This window comes from Carettochelys insculpta, chromosome 6, assembly GCF_033958435.1.
Source record: "Carettochelys insculpta isolate YL-2023 chromosome 6, ASM3395843v1, whole genome shotgun sequence".
NCBI lineage: Eukaryota > Metazoa > Chordata > Testudines > Carettochelyidae > Carettochelys > Carettochelys insculpta.
In genome coordinates, this window is record NC_134142.1 from 43,396,683 (window position 1) to 43,410,115 (window position 13,433).

General features: G+C 46.9%; 1 long non-coding RNA gene across 1 annotated transcript; it reads left to right on the plus strand.

The window, feature by feature from the left end:
* The first annotated feature begins 1,281 nt into the window (after nt 1–1,281).
* LOC142015329 (uncharacterized) lies at nt 1,282–12,565 on the plus strand. The gene is made up of 3 exons (XR_012646130.1): nt 1,282–1,687; nt 7,550–7,759; nt 10,228–12,565. It is a non-coding gene; the product is annotated as an uncharacterized LOC142015329 (long non-coding RNA).
* Nucleotides 12,566–13,433: the final 868 nt, after the last annotated feature.

Consider the following 13,433-nt stretch of genomic DNA (forward strand, 5'->3'; position numbering starts at 1 on the left):
CCTGCTGCAGGTGCACAGCCAATCACAGTAACAGCACGAGGCCACATACACACAGCAGGTGGTCCTAAAGGTTCAGTGCACAAGCACATACGCATGTACACCATGGGCACAACCCGAGGGTGCGTGGGGCACAGGCACCCACAAGCAGGAGACCATGGAGGGAGGAGACCTTGAGGCCCACAGCTGATCGAGGCATGGGCAAGAGGCGGTGGTGGGGGCCGCCTAGCTCTTTGTTCTAGAAGAGAAGAGGCCGAGACCCTGCCAGTCTCTGCACATGCGCCCTGGAACGAACCCCGCCACACCTGCCCAATTTACTAGGACCCCGACCTAAAAGAGGGAGGGGCCCGCGCTGGCCTGGTCCCTCCCTGCCAATCCTCGCGCTGTTGCTGGGGCCAGGCCGGCCGCCTGACGTTGCCCTGGAGACGACGGAACGTTGAAAACATACAAAGATATTGACGTGAGTGCGTGAGTCCCATGGCAACGGCCGAGCGACGTCATCGCCCATTCCCTCCTCTTTTAGCGCTGGCGGGCGACGCAGATGCAGCGTCCCCTGTCTTGCGGAGGGGAGGAGACAGGACCCAGTCCGTGTGGCAACGGGCGGGGCGGAGCCTAGTTACCATAGCAGCGCGAGGAGGGTAGGGCCTAGTCACTATGGCAGCGGGAGCGGCTGTTGTTTGTTTGTGTGTAGCTGTGATTAGGCGGGCGGGGCGTCTTGGGTGTGTCTGCTCCGCAGCCGCGGGCGCTGCCTGGTGCGGGCTGGTCAGTCCCTTGGCTCAGTGAGCTGACGATATTGCATCAGCTCCTTGCCACGGGGTTGGGAGAACCCGGGCCGCACCCCCACAACAGGGGACACCCAACCGCCGCGCCCTGTCTCTGCCAGAGCAGGGACCCGATCCTATGGGGTTTTATAAAGCCACAAACACTGCAAAAAGTAACCTACAAAATCCTGTTGTCTGTGGCTTTTGTCTTCCCCAGAAAGAAGCAAAAAGGCCTATCTCGCGCCTGGCTTTTAGTCGCTTTGGAGGGCCTGGCCCTTGTAAAGTATCTGAGGCAGACCCCGTCCCCTGTGATAACTCATTATAGTCTCTGCCCAGCCCCCGGGCATGGAAAGTGGGCCAGATCTGGCAAGCTGGGATCCTCAGGTGCCTGAGCTGGTCCTTCACAGCTTTGTCTGTCCACCCTCCAACCCACATACTTCCTGTTTGCAGGGTTATGTGTGCTAGGAGTGGGGGTGTTTTTGTTTTCTTACATCAGCTCTGTGTTGTATAGCATGCAGTAGAGAAACCCCCTGTGTGTGACACACAAAGCAGAGAGATTTCCCAGCCTCATAAGGCTGGGGAGACCCACCTACAGATATTTCCCAATATGATGCCATCATGTGGGTGGGTCACATAAGCTAGGAGGTTTCCTAAATATGAAAACACTCTTTCAGCATGACAAACTGCAAGTACTGCTAATAGATGAGAAAGGCCAAAACTTTGGGACTCTGTCTAGAGCATGGTTTCCCAAACTGGGGGGTGTGCCCCCTGGGGGGGCATGAAGAAATTCCAAGTGGGGCATGAGGCAACCCAGCCCCCCTCAATCTCCCCACCCTTTGCTTCTGGCTCTCAGCTCCCGCCATTTTATGTGGGTGACCCGGCACAGCCACTATACAAAGCAGGCAGCCAATGAAGACTGGCGTGGAAAGGTGAGTGTGGGTTGAGGGGGGAGGAGGATGGGGTTAGATGGGGCGGTGGGGGTGCCTAGCTCAAATGAGGGGGATGGGGAAGGGATAAGAGTGAGGAGCTGGTGGTGCCTGACTTTGTGGGAAGGGAGGGGCTTGGGCGGGCAGCTCGCGGGGCTTGTGGAGCTCCGGTGGACAGGTGGCTTGCAGGATTCACAGGGCTTGAGCAGCTGGCCCCAGCATTGGGGGGGTCAGGTGGCTCAGGCAGATGGCTGGCCCTAGCAATGTGGGGCTTGGGCTGGCGGGTGGGCAGCTGGCCCCAGCAATGTGGGGCTCGGGCTTGTGAGCAGCAGCTGGCCCAGGCAGTGTGGGGCTGGGGCGGGTGGCTGGCCCCAGCGGCTGGCAGGCTCAGGCAGGCGGCTCTGGTAGCCCAGGACTGAGGTGGGCAGGTGGCTGTCATGGGCCTCTCTGGTGGCTGGCAGAGGGTTCAGGCAGCTGGCCCGCTGGGGCTGCAGCTGGCCCCCACGAGGGACCAAGAAAAATTATTTGTGCTTATTTTTAGTTTTAAATAAAATTTTTATATCAAGTTTTTGTGTTTATTTCAAATTACTAATTGAATTGTTTGTTAAAAGGGGGGTTGGATGATGGTACAGAAGAGGCGGGGGGCATGAGGGTTTCTCAAAAATCAAAAGGTGGGGCGTGATGCCAAAAAGTTTGGGAACCACTGGTCTAGAGGCACATATAGTACATCAGGCACCTGTAGGCCAGGAAATACCCAGCACCTCATCATGCTGAGACCAGCAAATTAGAAGTCAGCCTCTTTCCCACCCCTATCCAGCAGACAAACTGTTGTCATCATTAGTTGTTTTACATCAACACTGTTTAACTTGGGAGGCAAAGGGCAGGAGGCTTAATTCACAGCGGCTTTTGAGGGCTGGTTTCTGCACCACACCTATGAATAGAGTTTACATCTGGGGATATCCTCATCCCAGAGCCCCAGGCAGGCAAATGGTGGGATGGGCATTCCTGTTTACTTTTCAAGGACAAGCCACAAGCTGCCTGTATTTCACAGGTCATGAATGTGTGCCAGAAAGCATTTTGCAACTCCCTGTGTTTCAGGGATAGAACCACATGGGAAGGTGTGCAGTCACCATGTCATATGACTACCTGCAAGCAAGGAAGGTGCTAAGAGGAGGCTAGAATGCCAGAAGCAGGAATCGCACATTGTTGCTGACCAGCTGAAATACAGTAAACCCTCGATTTAACAGACCCCGATTCAATGGATTTCAGAATAATGGATGCTGTGCTCCACTCCTGCCTTCCCTCAAATAAATGCCAGTGACTCACCAGAACCACCAGAGCTGCTGCCATGTCTGGGGCTGCCTGGGCCAGAGGAGCCGCCGATGCCGGAGGAGCTCTGTAGCGCACTTTGCACGGTGCCTCCAGACCTGCAGATTCAGATTTAACATTCTTTCAGCATTAACAGACACCCCTTCCCCGCATTAGTTTGTTAAATTGAGGGTTTACTGTACAGAGATGTTTGAAATCCTCTGCCATTCATGTGATAAAGGCAAAAATATTTTTCTGTTCTCTCCACGATGCCCCCAAGGTCCTGGTTTCTAGAGTTACTTTGCTGGTAAGTCTGCTCAGATTCAAACTCGTTTGTCTGCATCTGCAGTGTCAAATCCATATCAGAATGGGATGAGGAGGGAGTTGGAGAATGTATTTCCCCTATTAAAAAGATAACATTTCATCCCGTGAATAAAGGGGTACTTTTTTCTTGGTGTCTGGTGATTGCCTGCCTCCAGAATGTCAGATCCACATTGCAAATGGGCAGATAAGCAGTCTTCTCTAGCTGAGGCTTATGTCTCTCTGGCATGGGTCCTGTCCTAGGAACAGTTGGCAATTTTTGCACACTAAAGTAATGGGGGATCATTGAGTTATAACCAGTGAGATGCACCTTGTTCCTCTCATCTCATAAATCCTAGTGAGGGAACTGAGTGCCTTATCTGGGACTGTCTTCTGCATTCAGCATTTCTTACTGAAGTGACAAGCCAAAAGTAACATAGTGGTGCAACTCTTACTATTTATCCTCAGACCAGTGTTTCTTGTAAGCTGAGTGCATGGGTGTCTACCCAGGAGAGATTCAAGTGTTACTCAACTGATTAGCAGAGGGCCTGCAGCCAGCAGCATCTCTTTCTTCGGGTAGTGCACATCTGCACATGCCCTGGTGCACATAACAACATTTATTCTGCACATGGATGGAAAAATAGAGGGAACATTGCCTCAGACTCTCCCTTTTTCCAAGGCAGGTTGTGGAGCAGAAGAAAGCTGTGCTGGCAATAGCCCCTGAATCCTCAGGTTTGCTATTGCTGACTTGGAGGTGATTTTCCTGTTGACCAATGCTGGCAAGGGGAGGAGCTGAGTTTTTGTGCCTCTCTGCTTTCCGCCTTCCAGTATCCCTGAAAGTGATGTTTGCTTTCTCATTCCGTGTATATCACAGGGTTCTGATGGATGTATATCTCGGGCTGCAGGGAATAGCGCTGTGGAGATTGTTAGGGCTTCAGTAGCATGATGGTGGGCGTGTCTACACATGCACTTGATCAACTCATCTTTTGTTGTTCTCAGGTACTTAAAAGCCCTCTGGGAATGACACAGTTTTGCCATGGTAAGTGCAAGTGTGAATTCTGCTTTGTCGGCAGCATCACTCTTCTGCTGACAAAATAAAATCCACTTGTTGGGGATGAAGCTATTTTGTCTACAAAAGTGCTGACAAACGACATTCACACCAGCTTGGCTTTTAGTGACAAAGCTGTGTTGACACAGCCTCATCACTAAAAGCTGCCTAGTGTAGACATACCCATATGTGCAGCTGTGTGTCTCCTTTGCAAACCCCCTAGGTAATCTCTCCTTAAACATTTCCCTGTGCCTGGGCAAGGTTGGAATGTGGACCAGGATGAGCTGGCAGGGGCTCAGTCCATACAATCTGTGCTACTAGGTAGTTCAAGGCTGGTGTCTGCTTAGCCTCAAGATGCTAATATTTCTTCCAAGATAAGTTGTTTTTCCAAACCCACATATGGGTTGTGGACCTTTAAAGAAGTCCCAGGATTAATTGTTCTTTTATCTGCAAAGTCAGCAGCCTTTGTCGCTGATAGAGGGCCAAGGGATGAACTGAAGTCAGTCAGATTTGGTTGAGCAGAAGGAGTGAGTCAAGGGTGTAAGGACACATTGGGGGCAAGATGCAATTTCCAAGGATGAAAGAATTATTGTTATGGAGTTTAGAGAACAGAGGTTACAGGGCATTCAGACTGTGAGGAGAAGCAGGAAGTGGGAGTCTCTCAGAATGCAGGTGTCCAGAGAAGACTGCATCTGCCTTTCTTGTGCGTGTCTTGTTCTGCTCTGAGGAACCCAAGTGCTATGTGTGGCTGATAACGGTCAGGAGATGGAAGAGGGGGATGAAGGGGAGTGTGATTGTGTTTGAGTGTGGGGGAGGGAAAAGATGATCTGAGCAGAGTGGAACTGGCATGTGAGCCTCCTAGGAGGAAGCAACAGTGGTGAAGCAGCCAAGTCAGAGAACAGGGCTGAGCTAGGGCTCAAGGAAGATTTGGGGAGGAGAAAGTTTGCTCAGAAATGAGAGAAGAGAAACACGTTGCTTTGCTCCTGTCAAGGAGGAGGCTCCCCATCCTGGGGATGGAGGCAAGTACTGGAGTGTTTGAGATGAGAGGTGGCATCAGGGCAGGAGCAGAGCTGGACCTCAGGGTGGGAAGGGAGAGTAAGGGTCACTATCAAAAGGGCCCCAGAGGGGGCTGTGCCCCACTGTTTGAAAACCTCCTGCCAGGAGGTGGCAGATTAGAAGTTAGTGGAAGTCACCTGTCTATTCAGGCCCCCATCTCTCCTTGTTATGGGAGTCAGGCACTGGCTGGCTGCCCGCCCAGCAGTCCTCCTTGGCGTGTTCTCCAAGCTGATCTGCCTCTGCATGTGTATGCCATTAACATAGTGCTGAGCTGTGCTCCTGATATGCACTTGCCTCTCCCCAAAGGAGCCCAATACCCTGGACCTGGCGCCTGGCTGTGGAGCCCACTGCTGTAAGGCCATCCCCAAGGTGCTCGCAGATGTACTGGGGGTTTCCAACCCAGCAAGAGAATGCTTTGCTCCCATCTGTCTTCCCTCCTTCTCCTTTCTCTGATCCCCATCTTCCTCTCCCTGCTCCCTGATCTGCTGCCATCACTTTTTCCTTCAGCCCCCTTTCCCACTCCCCTCCTGTCACCTCTTCTTTCCCCATCTGCCATTTCTTCTTATAGAATTTTGGTCTCCAGTATTCCCTCCATCTATCGTAAAGGGATTATTGTCTTTGAGCTGTAGGAGAGAGGGGGAGGGGATATGCTGGGTGCTGTCTCTTTAAGAGGAGTCAGGCCACATTGTGCTGCCTCATGTACCTTTAAATATCTTTTGAGGGAACAGATGGTTCTTTCAGGGAACTTACTGGAACCCTGGCTAGGACAGGACTGGACTGTGCCAGAGGTGGAAACTGAGCAGCACCCATACTCAGATGCGGTTGAGGAGCAGGATCCAAGCTTCATGAGCATATGCATACAGATGCACTTGTAAAGTTTCTGCCTCATTTCCGAAGAGCAGCTAGTCCACAGAGAGGATAACAGCCTCCTACTGCTGCCAACTAATGGAGTTACTCCTTCAGCTTAAGTGGTAGCATGTGATCTGTGCTTTGGTGCTAAAGGTCATGCATTCAAACCCAGTTTTTAGCCTGTGGGACGTGCTGTTCTGCACGCCTGCATTTATGCCTGGCACATGGCCACACGCTCCAATATGATGGAGTTAAAAGTCTAAAGCTCCACAAGCACATGCTATACACACGCACACGCACACACACACACACACACACACACAACGCGCACGCACACACACAAAACGCACATGCAAGCAATGCATAAAACTCAGAGTCCCTCTGCAAATGCTTCTGTGCTTTCCGCACAACATGCTGATGGACGTCCAAGCTCCATGTACACATCCACACAACACACCTGCAAGGTACCAGATCCATCTATGCACACATTTCTTAGCCTCCAGGAGCTAAGTGTAAAAATCTGAGCTGGTGGCATGCTGTGTCTGAAAGAGAGGGAGTGAGAGAACTCCAAAGCAATGCAGGTCATGGCAGAATGCTTTATATAACCCAGAGTCACAGAGAAAACCAAAATAGCTGCCTCCCTGCTGCTCAGTTAGTCTCCTCCATCGAACATGGATAAAATTAGAGCAGGCAGTGACGTTCACCTACGTCTGCACAGGGACTCCAGGGAGACAGAGGGAGCCAGGCTCAGGGCTCTGCAATCAACTGCACAGGCTGCCAGAACTTTCATATAGACTATCACTAGGTATAACTCTCATGGATGGCAATGAGAGCTGGAAATGTTAAGTACAGCTAAAATCAGGTAAAATAATAATTTAGGTGCTCAAACCTTATATAGGTGTCTAACCTCAGGCTCCATATCTGACCATTTTAGCCTCAGATTTATGGGTCAGGTCCGGTGGTCTGAGCACAGGATAGGAAGCCAGGCAATAAGTGATAGCACCAGCTCGGCTGTTTACTTTCTCTGTGGCCCTGGGCAAGTCCTTTCTCCTGTGTGTGTCTTAATTTCCTTTTTCTTTACCAGAGGATAATGCTCTTCACCCATATTTCGGTGCTGGGGGTTTTTGAAGACTGATGGAATTAATATTTGTAAAGCACTTTGAAAAGGACAAAAACCTGAGGGAAAATCTAAGCACTAATATTAGCAAAAAACAAAACCAAAAGGATGTTAGGTTTAAAATGCTTTTTCCTCATCTGAGACACATGCAGCCATTACTGAAAATTATTTATGACTCCATCTGCAGGGGTTCTGCCATCCACCCCCACCTTGCGATGGTACTGGAAGCCTCTGGCCTTGGAGAGATGGCTCAGAACTCAGCTGGTTGTTCTTGGCAAGAATTAGCAGTAAAAATAGCAGCTTCTCACTCTGGACTTGAAATGTCAAAGAGAAGGAAAGAAATCTCTGTTCATCTCCCCCATGAGCCCCTGAGGATTAGTGGCCCAGAAAAGCAAAGGTGAGAAATAGCTGAGGTTTGACTGGTGAAGGCTCCATATCCATCAGAGCTCAGCCCTATTCTAAAACTGCCCTGGCTGGCTGGAAATGGGAGAGAAGGAAAATGTTTCCAGATTACCAAGGGGAGACAGAGTCACACACTTGGGGGGGGCCCTTCATTAGTGAGGATCCATCTCTGCCTGTCATCTCCTTTTCTAGCCAAACTATGGTGTTCTAAGGCCATCCCCCGGTATCCAAGTGTCAAACAATGATGAAGGTGAATCATTAGTTCAATTTGCAAATAAGCACCTTCATTCTTCCCTCCATGTTCCCCCACACACTTCAGAGGAGCTCCCTGTAAACACCCATAAAGCTACCTCATTATGCACCTTCAGATCCCTCTGTATAACCCTCTTTCCAATGATACCTACAAAACACTTGACAATGGGTTAGGCTGCTGGTATATTGATGCTACTACCTGCTGTGCTGATCAGTATTGTCTCCTTGTGCCGCCATGTCAGTCTCTCTGTATCCATCTGTTGTCTCTTGTCTCATGCTTAGATTGGGAGCTCTCTGGGGCCTGGGCTGTCTTTTTGTTCTGTGTTTGTACAGTGCCTGCTTGGTGGGGTTCTTGCCCACAACAAGGGCTTCTAGGCTTTATAGTAATACAAATAATAAATAGTGCTAATAGTAATAAGATGTATGTAACAGTATCAGCTGTTACTTCTCTCTGTTCTCCTTTGGACACAAGGGAGATGTTCAGCTGTATACATGTGAAGTTAACTATGTCATTGTGACCCCAGGGGCAGTATTCCTGAGAAGCTTTCTCCAAAGTTGTGTCTGCAAATCAAAGGACTTTATATCATTTCACTCCTAGGTCCAGAGCTTTCTTTTGTGGTGGGAGCCTGGGTGATGGCCTCAGGCAACCTAACTGCTGCCACCTACAGTAACTAGATTTGGTGCAGTCTAACATAATGTGATGCCATTTCCAATAAGCCCAGTGCAGGGCATCTGCCTGAATGCTACCTGCACTATGTCCATTTGAATGCAAGCTGAGTTAAAGGAGCCAGCAGACTGAGGAGGGAGGATTCTGAACCATCCACTTACCCAGGATCCCATACTCTTGGGGACTTGTACACTGCATTACCCCATTTTATTAAAAGCACCGCTATCATTGCTAGGGAAAAAATCATTTAAGTAGGGAAGTAACTGCTCCCCCCATTGCCACTGGGCACCATCCCCATAACACTTCTTATGCCCTGTCCACACCTGGTTATACTGCTTCCTCACCATGCAGTGGCATCATTGTTTTATGGAGGGGACCTAGTCAATGGTAGCTGAAAGCAGGTAAGGGGCTTTGAACTACCTGCTGTTACTGAGGTGAGGGTAGCACAGCTCCAAAGATATGTAACCTTAGTGCCTCCAGCACAAAGCTTGAGAGGACAAGACAACAACCTGCACTCCCAATACCTCTTTTTCTCATTCCATGTCCCGGGGATCAACTGCACAACAACAGTACCAGAAAAAGTAATAATTACTACTTATTATGGAGAGCAGCATGATTACTGTTTCTAATGAGAACTACATTTCAGGCTGATATTCCCCTGGAATTATCCATGGGAGTCGTGCACATCAGGAGTATCGTGCTGGTCAGATGGACAGGGAGCAGAGTTAATCTGCAACCGCTGCTGCAGTTTAGAGGCTGGGATTTTCCTGAGGGAGCAGGGTACAGTAATGAGCCTTTGCATTGGGTCTTAGCCCCCTCATGCTATTTCATTCAGCAGGAAGATCTCTTCTGTGAACAGTGACAAGGGGCCCTGGCACTCATATGGTCTAATGGGGATTTTGGCAACAAGAGTGCCTCAAATGTTGCTCATTCACAATTGTCCCTACACCCAGAAATAACCCACACTGGCAGCTGGAGCTCCCTGCAGGAAGAGGAAGCAGATGCTCATAGCAAAGTCAGAGGGAAGAGCACCCTGTCTAGTCTGACATCCCAGGGGATTTCAGCCTTGACAGCCCCCTGGAAATCCCCCAGCCCCAAAGCTGCCTGGCTGACTCAGAGCTGACTCAGGTACAAATCTGGCACCAGAACAAACTTCATCCTTCCCAATATGCAGACACCTGTTTCCCATGCCCAAATGACCTTAGAGAGGGTCTGTGGAGTATTTCTACTCCCACTGCAGGGCAAAATTATCATCCATGCTGCACCTATCTCTTCTCTTAATCGGATCCTCCTAATCCCATGGCAGGTCAAATGTGCCTCTGCCTGCTTGTTTCTATCGTCAGTACAGCTACAAGGCCTGTCTGCTGCTGCTTTTGTCTCTGCATCCATATCAGATATTACTGAGTGTGAAGCTGTTGACCACATGCTTCTCAGCACTGCTTTAAACTTTTCAGGACCGTTTGTCTACACTTAGGATGCCTTTTTGCCAGTGAGTGACATGGAGAAAATCAAGGTTTCTGAGACGTCTGTTTCTCTCTTTCCAGGTCCCAAATGGTCTGCAACCTGCAGCTCTGGAGCCTCATGTGGCTCTTGAAGGTGGTCTTTGTGGCTCCCAATGCTATAAATGCAAAGTTTAAAAAAAATAAATAAAACCTCTGATTATTTTCAATCAACAGTTAATGTCCAAAAGCCAAAAAATGAACTCATATCTAAATTGCAAACGATATGTGATCTCAAACATTGAATAATACCCCCAGCGTCCTCCAAAGAGAGTATATTTGGGAGTGAAATTCAGGACAACAGTGGTACAAACACACATGTAAAGTGTAAGGTAACAGAATAGGTAAAAAGTTTGTGAACATTCTGCAGTAAACATGTATCGCATTACAAATAATTGTGTGGGGGCTGTTCTGAAAATCAGGGATAGAAAAAAGTATGGTTTGACCTTGTTTATTAAGTACTGTCTCGTATTCACATACATTGTGTCTCTTGAATTACTGATTTTTTTACCAAATTGGAAAATGGGTCTTATTGCTATTTTGTTTTCTAGTCCCTGCCCTAAACCCAGCCTAGGGAACTCCAGAATGCAGAAGTTGCACATTTGCCCAGTCACAACATCTGCTGTGGTCTGGATGAGACACTCATCCCTGGAGAAGTCTCTGTTTAGAAATGTTATTAATACTCCCTCTCTCCACGTGCCATGCTTTCAGATAGGGACAAATGCTCTCCTCATGTGCCTGTGGAGGAAAGGGACTTCCCGTGCTCATTCACTGCTTCCCATTCCTGCCTTCTTACACACTGAACTCTGCAGTGAGTATGAAAGTGTCCTGCTGATTCAGTCTTCACTAGGCCAACTTCCCCTTTTCCTAAGGGGGAGTATTGATAATCTAACACTCAAGTCACTGCAGACTGCAGCTGCAAACATGCCATTTAATTGCCTCTTGTACTGCCAAGCATCCTACATCTGGGGAGTATGCAACTGCTTTGGTGTTAAATGTCCTGGGTATTTTTTGCAGCCCACCAGTTGGATACTGCCCACTCCTAGGAAGTTGTTAAGAGAGCTGTGCCTAATATAGGTCTGTAAATAGCCAACAAAGCTTTTTGGAGTAGCACAGATGTGGCTGCAATCTGGATGGATCCAGCCAATGTGGCCTTCTACGTAAAGCTCAGCTTGGTACTATTTACTGCATCTGGATTTGTTCCTGGCGTGCAGATTCATTTGAAATACATGGTGTCCTTGCACTCCATGTAAGTTTAATACAGCTTGTTCCCAGCATGATATGGGGATAGTATTATGAAGGCAACAGTGGTGACTCCATACTTACAAAGTTTTGCATTTAAACAACTTATTTGATATATATGAAAAATTGCATGCACCCTGCCCAGAATTACAGCATTGACTCCTTCAATGCAGAATGAAGTTTCTGAGAATGGATAAAGTGTTTCTGTTAATTAGTAGCAGAATTAAAATTAATTAAAAATAGGTCCTTTAAGAAATATACAGAATAACGTGACACATCTGTTCCAACTACAGCATTAGGCACTTGGCATTTTATTTAGTATCCTGTAATTTGGTGATTTTTTCCTCTACTCTTTGTGCATATTCCTACAGTCAGTGCCCGTTTCTACATCATTCCAGGGGAATGGTAATACTGCACATAAACGAGGGTAGGAGATGCCCCAAAAAATGATGGAAGCCAACCATCTGGGTGTAACTGGATTAATCAAAAGCAAGCATTGTTCCACCATACTTGGATTAAAAGGACTCGCTGTAGTCTTTCAGCCTATGATCGTAAAAGCTGAAGGGTCTTCTCCTTCTTTGGTCAACTCCCAGTGGGGGGAAAATAATTTGCCTTTAAAAATCAGTTTAATTTAATCTGTGTCACAAACACTAGCCTATCTTAATCATAATCACATGGTATATAGTTATTATGTAGCATGAGGTTTCTGCACAAGACGGAACTTTCACCCATGGAGAATAATGGAAAAATAGAATTAATCTTAAAACAAAACAAAAAAAAATAAAAAAGACTATACCAGTGTAGTCTATCCACAGTATTCCACTGAGTTTTGTTGTGACAAGGCAAAGTTAAGGTTGCATTGACTCATCTGCAATCCCATAGTGAACAAACTATGTGTGGTTTTTTAATTTCACAGTATGGTGTTATATTGTTACTAATATGGTATGCAACAGATCATTTTAAAAACTTAATAACTCACTAATAAGAACTAACCTTTTTTGCTTAATGTAAATAGGCCTACTCCAACGTCAGAAAAAAGAGAATTGAGAGGTTCTTTTGCATTGGTGTCCATTTTTACTGTTTGTAAATTTAATTTGCAGATACTTTATGTTACCTTATCTTACACAGTAACAAAGAGGAAGCCGTGCTAGTCTATACACTATCAAAACAAAAAGCAGTCAAGTAGCACTTTAAAGACTAGCAAAATGGTTTATTAGGTGAGCTTTCGTGGGACAGACCCACTTCTTCAGACCATGGCCAGACCAGAACAAATATTGAGTCTGTTCTGGTCTGGCTATGGTCTGAAGAAGTGGGTCTGTCCCACAAAAGCTCACCTAATAAACCATTTTGATAGTCTTTAAAGTGATACTTGACCGCTTTTTGTTTTGATCTTATCTTAGACGGTTGTCTAGAATAAAACCCCTCAGGCATATTTCTCATTTTGGTTGTGTTTAGCGTTCTTAGCCCCTATGCTGTGCAGTATTGTAACATCATGTCCTTTTTGCAGAATCTCATCATATGCAGTAATTACAACTCTATGGTTCCAAAAGGACTCTGAGATTGGACATACCTGTATGTTTTTTATTGGCTATTCGTTTAGAATTACTGTATAAAATTTATACAATATTGGGTGATTTTCTGTTTCTGGGTTGAACTTGTCAGATTGTCAAAAAATGGATAGTACTTGAGTCATATTTACTTCCAACTCTTCTTCTTATAGTACCTTGCTCTCAGTATTCATATGTTCTCTTGAAAGCAGATCCTTTATAATTAGAATTGGAAAAATTAGATTTTTATTGGTAAACATCAGTTTCACCATACACATACAAAACCATGAAAAAATGTTTCTGTCAGTAACTAAAATTTAGAGCGAGACAAAGTAAGAAAAACGCTGCTTGAGAACAGAGTGACTGATGAATATTTACTTGGTATATTTTTATGAGGTTGACAATTTGTGTTTTAATAAACTTCAATTTTAAAATCTCAAACATTTTCTCTTATTAAATAAT